This window comes from Panthera uncia (genome assembly GCF_023721935.1).
Source record: "Panthera uncia isolate 11264 chromosome B2 unlocalized genomic scaffold, Puncia_PCG_1.0 HiC_scaffold_24, whole genome shotgun sequence".
Taxonomy (NCBI): Eukaryota; Metazoa; Chordata; class Mammalia; order Carnivora; family Felidae; genus Panthera; species Panthera uncia.
In genome coordinates, this window is record NW_026057580.1 from 59512140 (window position 1) to 59531509 (window position 19370).

A 19370-nucleotide genomic window follows, 5' to 3' on the forward strand; every position below is an offset into this window, starting at 1 on the left:
AGCCATTGTTTCCTTGTTGATTTTTTGATTAGATGGTCATTCCATTGCTGTGAGTGGGGTGTTGAAGTCTCCTACTATTATAGTATTACTATCGATGAGTTTCTTTATGTTTGTGATTAATTGATTGATATATTTGGGTTCTCCCACATTTGGCACATAAATGTTTACAATTTTTAGGTCTTCTTTGTGGATAGACCCCTTGATTATGATATAATGCCCTTCTGCATCTCTTGATACAGTCTTTATTTTAAAGTCTAGATTGTCTGATATAAGTATGGCTACTCTGGCTTTCTTTTGTTGACCATTAGCATGATAGATGGTTCTCCATTACCTTACTTTCAATCTGAAGGTGTCTTTAGGTCTAAAGTGGGTCTCTTGTAAACAGCATGTTGATGGATCTTGTTTTCTTATCCATTCTATTACCCTATGTCTTTTGATTGGAGCATTGAGTCCATTAATGTTTAGAGTGAGTACTGAAAGATATGAATTTATTGCCATTATGATGCTTGTAAAGTTGGAGTTTCTGGTGGAGCTCTCTGGTCTTTTCTAATCTTTGTTGCTTTTGGTGTTTGTTTGTTTGTTTGTTTTTATTTATATTTTCATCTTTTCTCCCCTCAGAGAGTCCCCCTTAAAATTTCTTGCAGGGCTGGTTTAGTGGTCACAAACTCATTTAATTTTTGTTTGAGAAACTTTTTATCTCTCCTTCTATTTTGAATGGCAGCCTTGCTGGATAAAGAATTCTTGGCTGCATATTTTTCTGATTCAGCACATTGAATATGTCCTGCCACTCCTTTCTGGCCGCTAAGTTTCTGTGGATAGGTCTGCTGCAAAACTGATCTGTCTTCCCTTGTAGGTTAGGGACTTTTTTTCCCTTGCTGCTTTCATGATTCTCTCCTTGCCTGACTATTTTGTGAATTTGACTATGATATGCCTTGTTGATGGTCGGTTTTTGTTGAATCTAATGGGCGTCCTCTATGCTTCCTGAATTTTGATGTCTGTGTCTTTCCCCAGGTTAGGAAAGTTTTCTGCTATGATTTGCTCACATAACCCTTCTACCCCTATTTCTCTCTCTTCCTTTTCTGGGACCCCTATGATTCTGATGTTGTTCCTTTTTAATGAGTTACTGATTTCTCTAATTCTTAAATTGTGCTTTTTGCCTTAATCTCCCTCTTTTTTTCTGCTTCATTAATCTCCATAAGTTTGTCCTCTATATCGCAGATTCTCTGTTCTGCCTCATCCATCCTTGCCGCCATGGCATCCATCTGGGATTGCAGCTCAGTTATAGCATTTTTTATTTCATTCTGACTAGTTTTTACTTCTTTTAACTCCGCAGAAAGGGATTCTAGGCTATTTTTTACTCCATCTAGTATTCTTATTATCATGATTCTAAATTCTGGTTTGGACACCTGCTTGTATCTGTGTTGGTTAAATCCCTGGCTGTTGCTTCTTCATGCTCTTTCTTTTGGGGTGAATTCCTTTGTTTTGTCACTTTGAAGGAAGAAAAGGAATTAATGAGATAGAAAAATTAAAATTAAAAAAACTATTAAAATTAAAAAATTAAAAACACACAGACACAAAAAATCGAATAAATGATGCTAGATCCTAGGTGTGTTTTGGTCTGGGTGTTGAAAGTGGTTTGATAGGGGTGCCTGGGTGGCGCAGTCGGTTAAGCATCCGACTTCAGCCAGGTCACGATCTCGCGGTCCGTGAGTTCGAGCCCCGCGTCAGGCTCTGGGCTGATGGCTCGGAGCCTGGAGCCTGTTTCCGATTCTGTGTCTCCCTCTCTCTCTGCCCCTCCCCCGTTCATGCTCTGTCTCTCTCTGTCCCAAAAAAAAAAAAAAAAAGGTTAAAAAAAAAATTAAAAAAAAAAAAAAGAAAGAAAGAAAGTGGTTTGATAGATTAGAGAAAAAAGCGGAAAAAAAGGGAATCATTTTATAATTTGAAAAAATGTATACACTGATGTAGACTAAAATGAAATTATGGAAGAAATAGAATTTGAAAATAATAAAAAAGTAAAAAAAAGTAAAGAATATAGTAGAAAAAAACTAAAAAATATTTTTAATAAAAATTAAAAATAAAAATGGATTTTTTCTCTTTCTGTATTCATGAAAAAGAAAGGAAACGAAAAAGAGAAAAAAGAAAAAAAAGGAAATAGTTTGAAAATTTGAAAAAGTGAATACACTGTAGTAGACTGAAATAAAATGTTGGAAGTAAAATAGAATTTGAAAAAAATTACATAAACGTGAAAAATATAGTAAGAAATTAAAGGAAAATATTTTTAATAAAAATTCAAAATAAAAATGAAGTTTTTCTGTATTCAAGAAAAAGAAAAGAACTGAAAAAGAGAAAAAAAAAAGAAAATTGAATAGATGGACTTGCTAACAGATTGAAATATGACTGAAATTACTTTGTTTTCCCCTAGAAGTCAGACTATGAAGCGCTTTATAGTCCATAAACTAAGCAGGCGGTGAGACTTGTGTTCTTGAAGAGTGAGGTTGGCCCAGTTGGGCGGGGCTTAGTGTTACGGCTCCGTTTTCCACTAGATGGTGCTACTAGCCTACTGAGGTGGATTGTTGTGGTGCTTGTAGGTGCGTATGTATACGCGCGGGAGCGGTGAAAATGGTGTCACCCAGCTACCAGTGTCTAGTATCGGAACTCTGTTCTCCCCATTCTGCAATTGTGCATCTGTCCTCTGTCTTCTGCTTTCGTCCACTCCCTGCTTTTTCACTGTCCGTGACCAGGCCCCAGGCAGTACCTCTCTCCCAAGTTTTGTCTCAGATGTGACTGTTTTCCCCAGCCCCTTACTTCTGAAGGACTACGGCTTTGACCCGTTCCAACCCTCTGTGGGACAGTCTTACCGAGCAATGGCTGAATGCCAGCTGCACTCAGGAACGCTTGCGGGACCCTGCTGTTGCTGGTGCCCTGATGCTGCAGCCAGGTCCCAGCCCGCCCCAGAAAAAGTTTGCAAGATAATGTAGCAGCAGCATTTCAGGGATTATGGAAAATTACAACACACATCTGGCATCAGGCTTCACCCTTAACGACCTTGTTCCAGCACCAGTGAATGTGGCTGTTCTCTGGGGTCTGCTGGGCCCAGGTTGCCTCACAGCCTCTACCAAATGCCCTTCCAGCAGTGGAGCCACTTCTCCCCATATGGCCTGAGAACCTCCTGGACTCCACTCTGCTCCTGGTGATTTGCCCTTCCCACCAGAGCACTGCCAGGTATAGAGCTATGGAGTTGCAGACTCTGTGCTCCCCTTGTTTACAGTCTTAATGGAATTTAAACCCTCTCCTTTCTCCTTTCTCCCTTTTTAGTTTAGTCCCTGTGGCTATTTCCAATATTCCACTTTCTCTCCATCTACTTTCGGGAAGGGGTGCTTTTCCCGTATTTACACCCCCCCACCTGGCCCCGTTTCCGTCTGTCTCCGCCGGCAAAAGTGGCTCCCTCCCTGCTGGGCTTCTCGCTCCCCAAGTTCACCTCTGCACCACGTACCTGATGAATTCTGTGGTTCAGGTGTGCAGATTGTTGTGTTAGTCCTCAGATCAGTTTTCTAGGTGTGCAGGATGGTTTAGTGTTGGTCTGGCTGTATATCATGGATGCGAGACAGACAAAAAACTTCCATGCTGTTCCGCCATCTTGCTCAGTATCTCTAATCAACTCTTCTAAGTCCAATATTCTTCCAGTATTTGTCCTTCATAATGTTTCTGTCTTCCCCCTACTTTTGCTTGGCTTTACTTTTGCTTCAATTGGGTGTCTACAGTGCCTATCTATGAACACTTAGTTCTATTCTGCATCATTTTAGTGGTAGAGGAACAGGACTTAGGGTCTACCATTATAGAAAATAGGAACTATCATATTATCATGACTCCCAATTAAGAGCTTTTTTGTGTGTGTGTGTGTGTGTGTGTGCCATTAGTGGGGTTGGTTGTAGCCTTGAAGATCTCTTGCAGTTGAGGGAAAAGTAGAAACATGCTGAGTGTGTTTAATTCTGTTCTCTAAGCATACCACCATACAGTCAAATGATCACGAAACTTTTTTCCCCCTTACTAAGTCTCTTGAAAATTGTCAGAGTGCCTGAATAATGTAATGAAAAATTCTAGCTGCATTTGGACCAGTACACAAGATGGAGTTTATTGTAGTTGATGAGTCTCACAGTCCATGAAATTTGTAATTTACCATGAGACTCCAAATTGAATGCATGGCCATTATGGATTGGGATTTATTGTTGAAAAGCAGTGTTATAAACAAAGAAGATAATCAAGAAGGGGGGCTTGCAGGGTTGGCAGAGATCTCTTTACTGGAGGTGGACAGGCAGAGGTAAGGTGGGAAGTGGGGTTGGCTAATGTCAGAGACTCAATCAGGCAAATCTGGGATGGTGATCTAGGAGCTTGGATTCCCAGCTGTGGTTTAGGCAAGCATTTGGCATCTTGTGTCTAAGCCAAAGAAGCAAGAGGAGCATGGCAATGGAGAATATCTATGCATGCCCTGGTTTTATCTGTGAGAATTTTACATGAACAATTCACACTGTAGATAGTCAATTTATAGATAATTGGGACTTGGCTGTTGAGAGAAGCAAGTTAAGAAGCATGCTGTATACATGGTATTTTATGCTTCCTGTGTCTGTGCTTTCACCTGATCTAAATTGTTGTCATCAGAAATAAATTATAATTGGGGCACTTGGGTGGCTTAGTCAGTTAAGCATCTGACTGTTGATTTCTGCTCAGGTCATGGTCTCATGGTTCGTGAGATCTAGCCCCATGTCTGGCTCTGTGCTGACAGTGTGGAGCCTGCTTGGGGTTCTCTTTCCACTTTCTCTGCCCCTAGCCTCCTTGCATGCACGTGCACTCTCTTTCTCTCTCTCAAAATAAATAAACATTAAAAAAATTACCATGGCTATTTCATTCTTAGTCACAACTCAGAAATCTTACTCTGCGTTCTTGAAAGATCTTTGGTTTGGCAAATAAAAATTGGCAGCTACTATCTGTAGAAACCCATTCCTTTAAGGTAAGGTTGACAGCACCATTTAATTAAGTCTAATTCTTCCACGCAGGAGAGTTGTGAAGATGAAGCCATTAAAAAAAACTCTTTAATAGCATATGGTAGAAACAACTTTTAAGAAAAATATTATCATGTCTAGATTTTCACCAAAATAGATTTCACCACTCTATCATTTATTGATCTCTATTCTCTAATCTATAGAAGAATGTCTTTCAAATATATTTTATTTTGACCTAGAATAAGAAATATATTTTATATCACACACTAGTGCATGTATGTGGACATGCAACATACACATGAATACACAACTCAATTAAGGGGGGAAAGAGAAAAAACAGCTGGTTGAGAGCCACTAACCTGGTTTCATGGCTCTCTGGTTGTGACCTGCACCTTGAAAAGCACTGTTAGTAGTATTTTATATAAGTAGACAAGCATTAAAAAAGCTATATGCCAAAACCCATCATAAAAATAACTTAAAGCAGAGCACAAGACTCAAAAGAGTGTTTTAACTAGAGCAGAATTCTTTTCTTTAGAGATCTAGATGTGGTGATGGAAGTCCATAACATGTTACCTTTGAGTTCATCCTAATTGAGCACTGCCTTCCCCATAGGTTTCTGATTGAACTTTCTTTATTGCCCTGAGTGATGTAGAAATTAACAGGCTAATTCCAGTATCTAGTCTATGTGCTTTTTTTTGGTAAATAATAAAATTTTTTTTTTTAGAAAATAAGTATTGGGGCGCCTGGGTGGCTCAGTCGGTTAAGCGGCTGACTTCAGCTCAGGTCATGATCTCGCGGTCCGTGAGTTCGAGCCCCGCTTCGGGCTCTGTGCTGACCGCTCAGAGCCTGGAGCCTGTTTTGGATTCTGTGTCTCCCTCTCTCTGACCCTCCCCCATTCATGCTCTGTCTCTCTCTGTCTCAAAAATAAATAAACATTAAAAAAAAAATTAAAAAAAAAAGAAAATAAGTATTTAAAGATGCTGAAGTTATTTCATATGTGTTTTTGCATCCATATGCACATTTTTACTAAAAGATAATGGCACATTCAGTTCTACATGCTCCTTACATTGTTATAGGAATCTAGATGGCAGGATTTTTTTCTAAGTCACAGTCTGGTGTTGGGCAATCCCCAGAGACATTTGCCCATGTTGGCATTGGGAATTTCTCCAAGGCAAAATCTACAATATCTCTGCTCATTTGCTTAGCTTTGTCAAAATAACTGGCCAGTTTTGTGGAAATAGACCGACCTTATACTTTAATGTTTGCCTACACAGAAAACTAACTACCATATATGTTTCCCCAAGTTAGGAAGTCTAAACACCAATATAGCTTATACTTTACTATATTCTTTTTATAACTTAAATTCTGCCTTCATTTTTAAGGAACACTCTGTATTCAAAATCTCACACTTTTTCAGCAAGAAATCTGTACAGAGCAGTGACATATTGTTTTGATTATGTCTCAGCTTATCCATTTAAGAAGGCTGAGAAGTTGTTTCAGCAGATTTCCTGCAGATAACCTGTGTTCCTGGTTACCTGTGCTCCATTGTTTCAGGAAGATAAATGGAAAACTTAGATCTTCAGGAAATAAGGCCTGGAGGGAGAAATTCTGCAATAAACTGTCTAAAAAAAGCAAAGAGCTTCCCATTCCTAGAAATTGGTAATCATAAATTTGGTGACTGCTGTTGGAGATATTTTGGAGATATGATGAGGTAGGATTGTAAGGCTCATATGTTTATATGGTCTTATCCAATTGGGAGATTTTTATGATTTTAAATTATGTGAAAAGATTGGCATGTTAGACCATAGGGTCCATTGAATTTTCAATGACATACACATGGGCTGGTTCCCATATAATGCTGGCACCCAGTGTTTTACATTATCATTAGTTAGGTTTGGGTTCAGCATGACGGCATCTTCAGAAAAGCTCGTGCTAAATTTATTCTTCAACTTAAAAACTTCAGTTGCTGTTCTTCAGTCTATTCTTCTTTTTGTGGGATGTCAAACTCTGGATTTGAAGAAAAGTTGCTTAAGTTTAAACGTTGGGGATAGTGTCAAATGTGAAAATTCTTTGAAGAACATCTTATGATTCTTATGAACCACTTTGGAATCACAGATCTGTTCAGACCCTACCCAGAAAAGTGCACACTGAATTTTATAGGCTCAGATGATTCACCCCAGAGTAAGAATACTTGTAAGGAAATATGTATACTTTCCAAAGTCTCACATTTTCACTTCTTAGGGACTGCCTGAACACACCAATTACTCCTCAAGTCATTCTCACGAGGCTCTGAATCTCTGTCTGCAAATTAAATACCTTAACAGAAGTAATAAATACCCTCTCCCATCCAACAAGAACTATGTTTACACTGAAAATCATCTCAGAATTGAAAAGGAGTTCATAAAGCCGTAAAAACAATAGAAGAAATCACAAAGTAAGCCAGTGGATGACTATATAAAAATCAAAGACTGTTCATCAAAGAACACTATAAACAAGATTAAAAGGAAATGAGAAATTGGGGGAAAATAATTGCAATAAGCATCTAGTATACTTTTTAGCTTTTGGAAATTAAAACAAAGGTTAAAAACCAATGTAATGAATGGTAAGAGTGTGGGAAAATACCATTCTTTCTACAGCAGTTATTAAGTGATTACAGTATGGCAGACACGGAGGATTTTGGTACAGGAAAACACCCCTGTCCTCGAGGGGCTTAATTCCCAGTAAATGAAATACACATAACCAGTTAAGATTTGAAAAATGCCTAACTTCACCTCATAATCAAAGAAATATGCAAAATTATTGAGAAACAACTTTGGCCTGTCATTTATCAGAGACAAATAGTAATAATGCCGAGGGTTATTGAGGAGATGGGGAACAGATACTCTTATCCATTCCAGGTAGGAAGTTCTACGGTGGTAGCTTTTTGGAAAGTATTTTTGCAGCATATATTACAAGTTTTAAAAACTGGGTACTCTTTGATCTATTTCTTTCTCTTCTATAAAAATGTTCTGAAAAAGTAGTTAAAAACTCAGACAAATACCTATATTCAAAGTCCACCACTGCAGTATTAGTTATAACCTCAAAAAAACTGGGAGTAATCTACATTTAAAACATTTAAAAATGTATACCATGGCCCAATATATGTGAAAATAATGTATATGCTTAGGAAAACACAATATATAAAATACTGTGATTTTCATTTTATTTTTTATTTCTAAATTTTCTATATATATTATTTTTCTAATAAAATATTATTATGATAAAATATTAGCAATAATTATCTCAGGCTGCTGAATTTGGGATGATTTTTATCTTCTTCTAAAAAATTACATATTTGCTTCCCAAATTCTCTATACTAAGCATTTTTATATTCTTTATAAATTCAGAGAAGAAATAAGCATTATTTAAAAACATATCTTGAAAGCAAGAATATATTCAAATGCCCATAAAATTATAATAATTCTATGGAAGCAAGGATGAACTTATTCAGGTAGAAAAGACACTGGGTACAACCAGATGTCTTTAGAACCTGTAGTTATTTGCTTGATAACATTTATGGGATTTCGATTCATTTGAAAAGAAGATAGAATTGAGTATTATTCTTTGAACTTTCAAATATTCTTAAAATGTACTACAATTTTTTGAAGTTTAGAAATTAGTTTACAGAGGTCCAAGTTTTACATTAAGCACTTGCAACATTTATCAAATATTGTTCTCATAGATTCATAGTAAGACATTTGAAACCACATTAAATCTTTTTGTCTCATTTATTTATATTTTTTCACATTAAATCTTTATTTTTTTTTCAGGAATAGAATTTAGTAATTCACCACTTACATATAACACCCAGTGCTCATCCCAACACGTGCCCTCCTTAATGCCCATTGGCCATTTAGCCCATCCCTGCCACCCAACACCCCGTCAGCAACCCTCAGTTTATATATATATATATATATATATATATATATATATATATATATAATCTTCTTTATTCACATTAAATCTTAAGAAGTGCAAATCAGATGCCTTTTAGAAAACCCTAGCTAAAACCTAAGTAAAGGCAAAATGTCTGCAAGCATTTTAATACACAAGTGATATGCCAGTGCTTTATTGCTACATTCAAAGTAAAAAAAAATGAAAAGGAGAAGTTTAAAGAGATTTGTAAGGTATCTCAATCACAAGTCTTTTCGTGGTTTATATGAGAAATCTTCCTATATGTTAACATTTAGATATATATCTTTCCATGCCCATATATGACTGTGGGTATAAATATATGTGTATATATGTGTGTATGCATATATTTATACCCATAGTCATATATGGGCATGGCAACTTCAAAAATATATATATATATACACAACACATACACACAGACACCCCAACATCCCTTCAAAGTATTCTTTATCTTCTTTCCTTTGTGATTTATTTATTCACTCAGTTGTTACCTGGACACCTGTTATGTGATAGCTACTGAAGTTTCACCAGTACTAAGATGAGTTAGATTTGTTCTGGTTGGAGGAGCTTACAAGCGTAGTGGGTAAGACAAGTACATAAATGCTATTACTGGTTATGCTACATATAATAGAGGACACCACAGAGTAGTATGTAAGTACCAACAAAGAAATTATTAATTTGGCTTACTTTGGGAGTAGGAGTGTAAAGAAATGACATTTACATTGGGTCTGAAGAACAAGAGTTTCTCAGGTGGAGAGCAAAGGGTATTCTAGGTAGCAGGAATGGCACATAAAAAAGCCTGGATAAGTGAATGTATACCCTATGTATATGACCAAATGTTAAGGTAAGTAGAGGGGAATGACCATTAGGGTTCAATTGTGACGGGCTTTGTAGACCAGGCTATATTTAAGTCTCAATCACAGTCACCTGGGACATGACCATTATCAAGCCCTTCAGGGTTAAGGGTCATTTTGTCATCTGTCTGATCCAGTTATCCCAGAAGCTTCCATTTGGGAATGCAAATAAGGCCTCCTCTGTGCAGAAAGCAGTCCTCCATTCCTGCTGAGGAAGTGCTTTACCCAAACTTACTTATCTTTTCAGGTATACATTCTTCAGAAACAAATAGTAAACAACACCCACAGTGCTTTCATGAGACCTTCTCATTTGCAATGACCCAGGAAACCCAGCTTTGTTAATAAGCAGTGAACATCTACTCAGGCTGGCAACTGGGTCAAAATGTTAATTACTCTCCAATAGCCACATTTTTTTTCTCTCTTCATTTGCTTTTTCACCTCCTCAGAGACTTTAATCAAGTTTGAATTTTCCTTACTGCTGAGACTAGTGTAGTGTTAAAAATAAGTTAGCCCTTTGCCTGTCTCCTGGGCACCTATAATCTCAGGCGTCATTAGATTCTCTCCCTTTCCAAGTTAATTATATTCAGTGTGAGCTTGAATTTTCAAATCCATCTGGTTTCTCCATCTCTGGAGATAGTTTATTTATATCTACTATTTTAAATAGAAAAGAGATGGAACAACAGTTTCCTCATAGTCTAAGCATTTTGAGTTTGATGCAACAGCCATTTCCTTTAGAATAAAATCAGTGGGGAAGAATTTATTTCACAGCATCTCTGTATCTAAGCACTGATAAAAAACTGTCCAGTAGGACTAAGGTTTGTCTCTGTTATTGTCTCCTCTAGGCACTCATCACAATTTATAATTATATATGTATTTCTGTGTTCACATTTGTGATGCTAACCAGACTATAAACTCTGTAAGGGCAGGAAAATGTTTTGTTCATCAATCCATAACTGAAACTTAATATACTATATGGAATATGCTAGATGCTCAATAAATCTTTATAGAATAAAAAGAAGAAAGGAAGGAATCAAGGTTCATAATAATTGTAATACTTTAGAGGCTTACAACTTTTTTTAATCACCAAGGCCATTTCATTTATTTATTTATTTATTTATTTTTACATTTATTTATTTATTTTTGAGACAGAGAGAGATAGACACAAGTGGGGGATGGGCAGAGAGAGAAGGATACACAGAATCCGAAGCAGGCTCTAGGCTCTGAGCTGCCAGCACAGAGCCCGACGTGGGGCTCGAACTCACGAACCGCGAGATCATGACCTGAGCTGAAGTCGGACACTCAACCGACTGAGTCACCCAGGCGCCCCATCCAAGGCCATTTTATTAATTTTTACCTTCATGGATGCTATTTCAGTTACCTATTGCTGTGGAACAAATTGCCCCAAAGCTTATGACTTAAATAACAATTTATAATTTTTCCCAATTCCCAGTTGGTTGGGTGGTTCCTCTGTTGCTTTTACCTGGGTCACTCAAGTGACTGAATGCTGGACAGTCAGCTGGACTGTAAGGTCCAAGATGGTCTCAGCCACACCTGGGAGTTGGTGTTGGCTACCAGCTGGAGTGCCTCAGTTCTCTTCCACATAGTTTCTCATCCTCTGGTAGGCTAGACTGGCTTTATAACATGGTGTCTTACTGCAGGGTTCGAGAGGGCACAAGTAGATGCTGCAAGTGCTCGTGAGGGCCTACACTTTGGAACTTACACAATGTCACTTCTGCTAGTCTGTTGGTCAAAGGCAGTCACAAGATCAACCTAGCTTAAAGGGATGGAGAAATAGACTGTACTTCTCAACAGGAGAGGTTGTAAAATATTGTTCATGTGTTTTTCAATTTCTAGAGTATTTAAAAGTGATGATGATAATGAAGACGATGATGGTACTAAAAGTACTAAATATTTACACAAACTAGTGTTCTAAGTGCGCTGTTTACGGCTCACGCACAAAAAAGTGTGAATTAGGTGATATGATCATTCTCAGTTTATAGATGGGGAACTGAGGGTTAGAACAGTTAAAGAACTTGCTCAAAGTATTACAGCTGGTAGGCAGAAATTTAGGGATGCAAACACAGGTTGATTAACTTTATAGCCTATAGTTCCCCCCCCCCCCCTTCCCTTTCTCTGAACTCTTAATGAAATAATTAGTCCCTGCTGTCTGTGTTATGTCTTTCCATGTCAACATCAATCCTGATTTAAGTAACCAGAGATGATTGTTTTCAGTGGGTTGCTAATAAACAATAGAGTTGAATAAATAAGTTGATGTGTTAGCTACTACTGTTAGCACTGTTAGCTACTACTGGTAGCCTGATTTTCATAATTGCTAAAAGAATGGGTTCAGCCTTTTTTATTTTTAAAATTGATTTAAGAACAGACAGGCAGAAACTCTATTTAATGAATACAGATTGCAGCTGGTCCTCCTCCTGGGTTATCATTTCAGCTGGTAAATTTCCCATAGGCTAGAAATCTCAAAACAATTCCTCTTTTTCAGTCTGCATAACCAACTTTATTTTTGGAAAGTTTCTCCTGTCTGTCTCCTCCTTTGCATTTCCATTGGACATAACTCCTTGCAGCTCAAAGTGGGGTCTGTGCACTAGCAATATTGGCTCAACTGGGAACTTATTAGATATGCAGAATCTCAGACTGCACCTAGAACTGCTAAATCAGAATCCACATTTTTTAAAAAAGAGAGAAGGCAAATAAAATTAGAAATGAAAGAGGAGAGGTGCCTAGGGGGCTCAGTTGGTTGAGTGTCCTCTTGATTTCGGCTCAGGTCATGATTCCAAGTAATGATCTCAGGTCGTGGGATCAAGCCCCACATTGGGCTCCATGCTGAGCCTGCTTGGGATTCTCTCTCTCTCTCTCTCTCTCTCTCCCTCCCTCTGCCCCTCTCTCCTGCTCAAGCTCTCTCTCTCTCTCTCTAAAATAAAAAATGAAAAAAAATTTAAAAATGCAAGGAGACGTTACAAATGATATCACAAAAATACAAAGAATCATAAGAACAATGAACATGAACAATCATATGTGAACAAACTAGGTAACCTAAAAGAAATTGCTAGAAACATGCAACCTATCAAGACTGAATCAAGAGAAATATAAAGCCTAAACAGACCATTGATGAGTAAAGAGACCGTGTCGATAAACAAAACAAAAAACAAACAAACAAAAAATTCCTAACAAGGAAAAGCCCAGAACCAAATGGCTTTACTGGTGAATTCCACCAAACATTCAAAGAAGAATTAATATCAATCATCCTTAAAACAGCAGAGGAGAGAATATTTCCAAACTTATTTTATGAGGCCAGTATCCTCAGATACCAAAGATACAATAAGAAAAGTACAGGCCAATATTTCTAATAAAATTAGATACAAAAGTCCTCAATAAAATTATAACAAACTGAATTTAACAGCACATTAAAAGGATCATGTACCATGATCAAATGGGATTTATCCCTGGGATTCAAGGATGGCTCAACACATATAAATTGATTGATGTGATATACTAAATTAACAGAATGAAAGATAAAAACCACAGGATCATTTCAATAGATACAGAAAAAGCATCTGATAATATTCAACATCCATTCAAAATAAAAACTCTAAACAAAATAGGTTTATAAGGAACTTACTGCAACACACTGAAGCCCATATATGAAAGGCTGTCAGCTAACATCATACTCAATGGTGAAAAACTAAAAGCTTTTCTTTTGAGATTTAGTAAGAGGCAAGGATGCCCACTCTTGTCACTTCTATTCAACATACTACTTAAAGTCCTAGCCAGAGTAATTAGACAAGAAAATGAAATAAAAAAACACCAAATTGGAAAGGAAGAAGGAAAATTAATCACTATTTGCAGATGACATGATTATATATATATATATATATATATATATATATATATGCAGAAAACCCTGACTAAGCAAAAAATTGTTACAACTAATAAATAAATTTAATAGAGTTGCAGGATATAAAATCAACATACAAAAATCAGTGGCATTTCTATACACTAAGAATAAGCCATCTGAAAAGGAAATTAATAAAATGATCTCATTTGCAATACCAACTAAAGGAATAAAATAGGAATACATTTAATCAAAGAGGTAAAGGGCTTATGCACTGAAAATATAAAATATGGATAAGTGATATTAAAGAAAACACAGATAAATAGAAATATATCCTTCATACATGGATTGGAAATAATATTGCTAAAATGTCCATACTACCCAAAGTGATCTATACATTCAGTGCAATCTCTATCAAAATCCCAATGGAATTCTTTTCAGAAATAGAAAAAAGAACTCTAAAATTCACCTGGAAATACAAATGACCCCAAATAGCCAAGGAAACATTGAGCAAGAAGAACAAAGCTGGAGGCATCATACATCCTGATTTCAAAATATATTTAAAAAGCTACAGTAATTAAAACAGTGCAGTACTTGCATAAGACAGACATGCAAACTAATGAAATGGGATATAGAAAGTCCAGAAATAAATCCATGCACTTTTGGCCAACTGATCTTTGACAAGGGTGCCACAAACGCACAATGAAGAAACAATAGTCTCTTTAATAGTGTTGGAAAAACTGAATATCCACATGCAGAAGGAAATTGGACTCATCCCACACCATGTAAAAAGTGAGATAATTGGTACAAAATCAACTTAGTATGGATTAAGGGCTTAATGTAAGATCTGACATGTAAAACTACAAGAGGAAAACATAAGGATAAATCTTCTTGACTTTGGTCTTGGAATTGATTTCATGGATATGACACCAAATACACAGGTAACCAAAACAAAAATAGACAAGTGGGATTGCATCAAAGTAAAAAGCTCCTGCACAGCAAGGGAAACAATAAATGGAGGGAATAAAGATCTTATAGGATGGGAGGAAATATTTTCAAACCATAAATCTTATGAGGGGTTAACATCTAAAATATATAAGGAACTCAAACAGCTCAATTGCACGAAAACAAATAACCTAATTAAAATTGGGGCAAAGGATCTGAATAGACATTTCTCTGAAGAAGATACACAAATGGACAACAGGTGGGGAAAAAGCTGCTCAACTTCACCAGTCATCAGGGAAATGCAAATTGAAACCACAATGAGATACCACTTCATATCTGTTAGAATACCTATTATCACAGAGACAAAAGATAAGCGTTGGCAAGGATGTGGAGAAAGAGAACCTTTGTGAGAATGTAAATCAGTGTAGCCATTATGGAAAATGGTATGGTGGTTCTTCAAAATATTAAAAATAGAGCTAGCATGTGATTTAGTGATCCCACGTCTTTTAAGAAAATTTTCTTTAATGTTTGTTTCTGAGAGAGAGAGAGAGACAGACAGACAGACAGACAGAGAGAGCATGAGTGGAGGAGGGGTAGAGAGAGAAGGGACACAGAATCCCAGGCAGGCTCCGGGATCTGAGCTGTCAGTACAGAACCTGGCATGGGGCTTGAACTCATGAATGGTGAGATAATGACCTGAGCCAAAGTCGGACACTCAACCAACTGAGTCACCTAGGCGCCCCAGTGATCTCACTTCTGAGTATATGTCCAAAATAAATGAAATACTATCTTGAAGAGATATATGCACTTGCATGTTTATTGCAGCATTATTCCCAATAGTCAATACAGAAACAACCTAAATGTCCATCAACAGATGTATGGATAAAGAAAATGTGATACACACAGATCACACACACACACACACACACACACACACACACACACACACTATTCAGCCTTTAAAAAGAAGAAAATCCTTTCATTTGCGATAGCATAGATGAACTTGGAGGACGTTGTGCCAACTGAAATAAGCCAGACGCAGAAGGATACATACTGCATGGTCTCATTTATGTAGAACTTAAAATAGTCAAATGCATAGAAGCAATGAATGACATGGTGATTGCCAGGGGCCAGGAGGAAGGGTGAATGGGGAAGATGTTGGTCAGAGTACAAAGTTTCAAGGTGAGTAAGTTCTGGAGATCTAATGTACAGTATGCTGATTATATTAACAATACTGTGTTGTATACCTGAAGCTTTCTAAGTGGGTAGATCTTAAGTGTTCTCACCAATAAATAAATAAATAAATAAATAAATAAATAAATAAAGTATGTTAATTAACTTGATTGTGGTAATCATTTCACAATGTATACATATATCAAAACATCAAGTTGTACACCTTAAAAAATACTATCCCTATTCGTCAGTTATACTTTAATATAGCTGAAAAAAGATCCTCTTTTATTCAGTTTAGAAAGCTCTTATCCTGTTCTTCCTTTCTGATTGTATACTCTAATAAACTGTTGCCTGCTGCTCATTTTATTTTGTGCCCACCTCTTCATTCTTTGAAGTGGGAATACAACAAATCCTAGGTATTAAGGTAAAAAAAATCCTGCAACAGTACAATTTATTTCAAAATTATTTGTATATTTTTTTCTCAATCCTGTGTGTGAAAAAAAGTAAAACATTTTGTGAGGTATTTAGTTAATTTTGATCCTTCTATATGATTCATTTATGTATTTGGATTTAGGCATTTATTAGTAGGGAGGAAGTCAGTTGGTAGAGACTTGTTTCATTGAATGATAGAGATGGGTACATTTAATTTTAGAAGAAAATGCAACGATGAGTTGTCAGTGTATTTTTTCCTCAATTCAGTGATGTGCACTTTACCCACATGTTAGTTTTTAAACTAATAACTAGGATGTGCCTTACTATTAATATGAATATTTAATGTTGTATTTTTGGTTCCCAAAGGAAGTTATTACATTAATTGTGCATTTTTTAAAGGTTTAATTTTGAAAGAGAGAGACAGCATGACCAGAGGAGGGGGAGAGAGAAAGAGACACAGAATCCGAAGCAGGCTCCAGGCTCTGAGCTGTCAGCACAGAGCCTGAGGTGAGGCTTGAACCCACAAACTATGAGATCATGACCTGAGCTGAAGTCAGATGCTTAACCAACTGAGCCATCCAGATGCCTCTAAATTCATTGTGCATTTTACCATCAATTGTACTTTAGAATTGAGAAATCACTGGAGATTGTTTTCTGGTTCACCCAAGTAGGTAGAATTGATCTATAGGAAACACAGGAGACAATGGATTTTCAATTCTTGAGACTGGGTAATGTTTTAGGCATTACATTTTATTTTTTCCCCCTAGTGGAGCCCAGAATAATGTCTTGGAGATATTGTTATGTAAATGTATGTTAAATAATGAATATACAAACATCAAAAATCGAGATACCAATTTAGCATAGGTTTTTGGATGGACATTGCTGTATTTGAGCTAATTACTGAAAGGGCAAATGAAACAATACTATCTCTATGGGGGTGAAGTCATAAAGGATTCATAGCTATAGGATTGTTCCTAGCCTTAGGCAAAGGAGGAGGCTATCTGTACAATGAACTAAATTTTTGGTGTAGAGAGGTGTCAACAAAGAACTGGGGATAGTAAAAAAAAATACTGTTAATTTCTATATTTTGCTTTGGGCTTGTTCCATAGAACTCTGTGAATAAAGGGATGACTGGGTGCCTCAGTTGGTTAAGTTTCTGACTTTGGCTCAGATCATGATCTCAGGGTGCGAGAGCCCCACATCGGGCTCCCTGCTGTCAGCATAGAGCCCACTTTAGATCCTCTGTCTACCTCTCTCTCTGCTCCTCCCCCCTCACCTCCTCACTCTCTCTCCCGCTCTCTCTCTCAAAAATATTTTAAAAAAAGAACTCTGTTAAATAAATGGAAAATTAATCTCTGCCATCCTGACAAAGAAGTCAAAGCAAATTATGAAGAATCAGCTATTTTTTTTTTCTAACTACAACTTTTAAAACATATGATTTTGATTTATTCACTGAACTCTCAGGAATTTGGTATAGCCATTAAGTGTTAACTTTAATTTTCTTACTAGCAGTTTTTTACTGTCCCCACAAGGGAGGGAAATTTGGTGGCAAGAACTCAGGGCTGGTTTCTAGCAGCCCATTGGGGTTGGGTCTCTGGACACACACTGGACTGTGTTAAAAATAACTTGGTCTTTCTGGGGATTATTTTTCTCATCTGTAACATCTGATAATCTCTAAAGCATCTCTCAAGTCCAGATTCCATGACCCCTGTGACATCATAACCCATGAAAAACAGTAATATCTAGACTTCAGGTGCCTAGATTTCTGAGAATCTGGTATGATGGGTGCCTTTTAATTATTAGCCACATTTAGGGTACATTTTACTAATTCTGAGCTCTTTATGCTTTGTTCATGAGAAACTATATTAAGGAAATATGAAATCCTTAGGAATATGTACCTATTGGGATGAGCACTGGGTGTTGTATGGAAACCAATTTGACAATAAATTTCATATAAAAAAATACAAGCTGTAGGCTAGAAGTAAATTAATATTCAAGCATTCACTGATTTATATTAATTGGTCAAAATTTAAATGAGGTACCTAAAATTGAATAAGCATAGAGGAGGGATGCAGTTATGATTGTAAGTAATAACAAATACCCCAGTATTAATTAGATTTGGGAAACTGATCATTATGTTGTATTGAAAATAAACATGTATACATATCATGGGCAAAAAATACATGACAGAGAATCTCTGTCAAACAATTGCATGTGTGTGTGTGTGTGTGTGTGTGTGTGTGTATACTTATACATAGAAAAAGTATATAAAGCACAAAAATGAATTTAATAGTCATCCTTTTTATTTTGTACTTTGATTAAATGCTAAAGTTCTTTACAACTCTTAATAAATGTAAATTAAAAGAAATCACTGACCAATTTACATATTTGAATTATTTGATATCTATTGGAAATGCTATTAGAAAAATGTATGTTGGTTTAAAATAATTTTAGTCTTTAAAATCATAATATATTTTGTAATAAAAAAGATGATGGAGATAAACTCTTCAACTATTTTTCAATTACCAAATGACAACATCTGTTGATGACCCATGGTTTTGGGTCTTCAGATGTCAGGGTTATTCACTGAACCCTGACTGTTGCACCATAGGAAAGTGAGAACAAAGGCCCCTGGAATTGTAGCCACGATACAGCTTTTTCTGAAGTTGTAAAGGACCGCCTAGGCTCTGGGTGTAGCTCTGCAGAGCTCAGTTACAGAACTAAAATGCCTCAATGTGACCTATATGTATCACGTTGTTTATGTGAACTTTCATCGAGATATGCGTTTATATATTCCCTTGTTTCAAAATGGTCTCTAAAAGATCTAGAACCAAATACATTGGGTTAAAAGTCATATGTCTTGACAATTGATATATAAAAATGGAAATCAGATTGTTAAAAAAGTTGGTCTCTGTGACTCTTTCATGTAAAGGGTTGAGTAAAAGTGAGTTTAAGACATTCATGAAGCAAGTGATTCTATGAATTTAGATGAAGTGGGTGGGTTTATAGATTTCATCCACAAATAAAATAGCAGTGTTTACCTTTGTTGAGAATACAGGCTTTAAAATCATTTCTTTCTTTTCTTTCTGCACAAAATGCATGTTTTATACAAACCCAAAGAAGAAAAGGTAGCTATAATGAACATGTACACATTTAAGGGCTAAT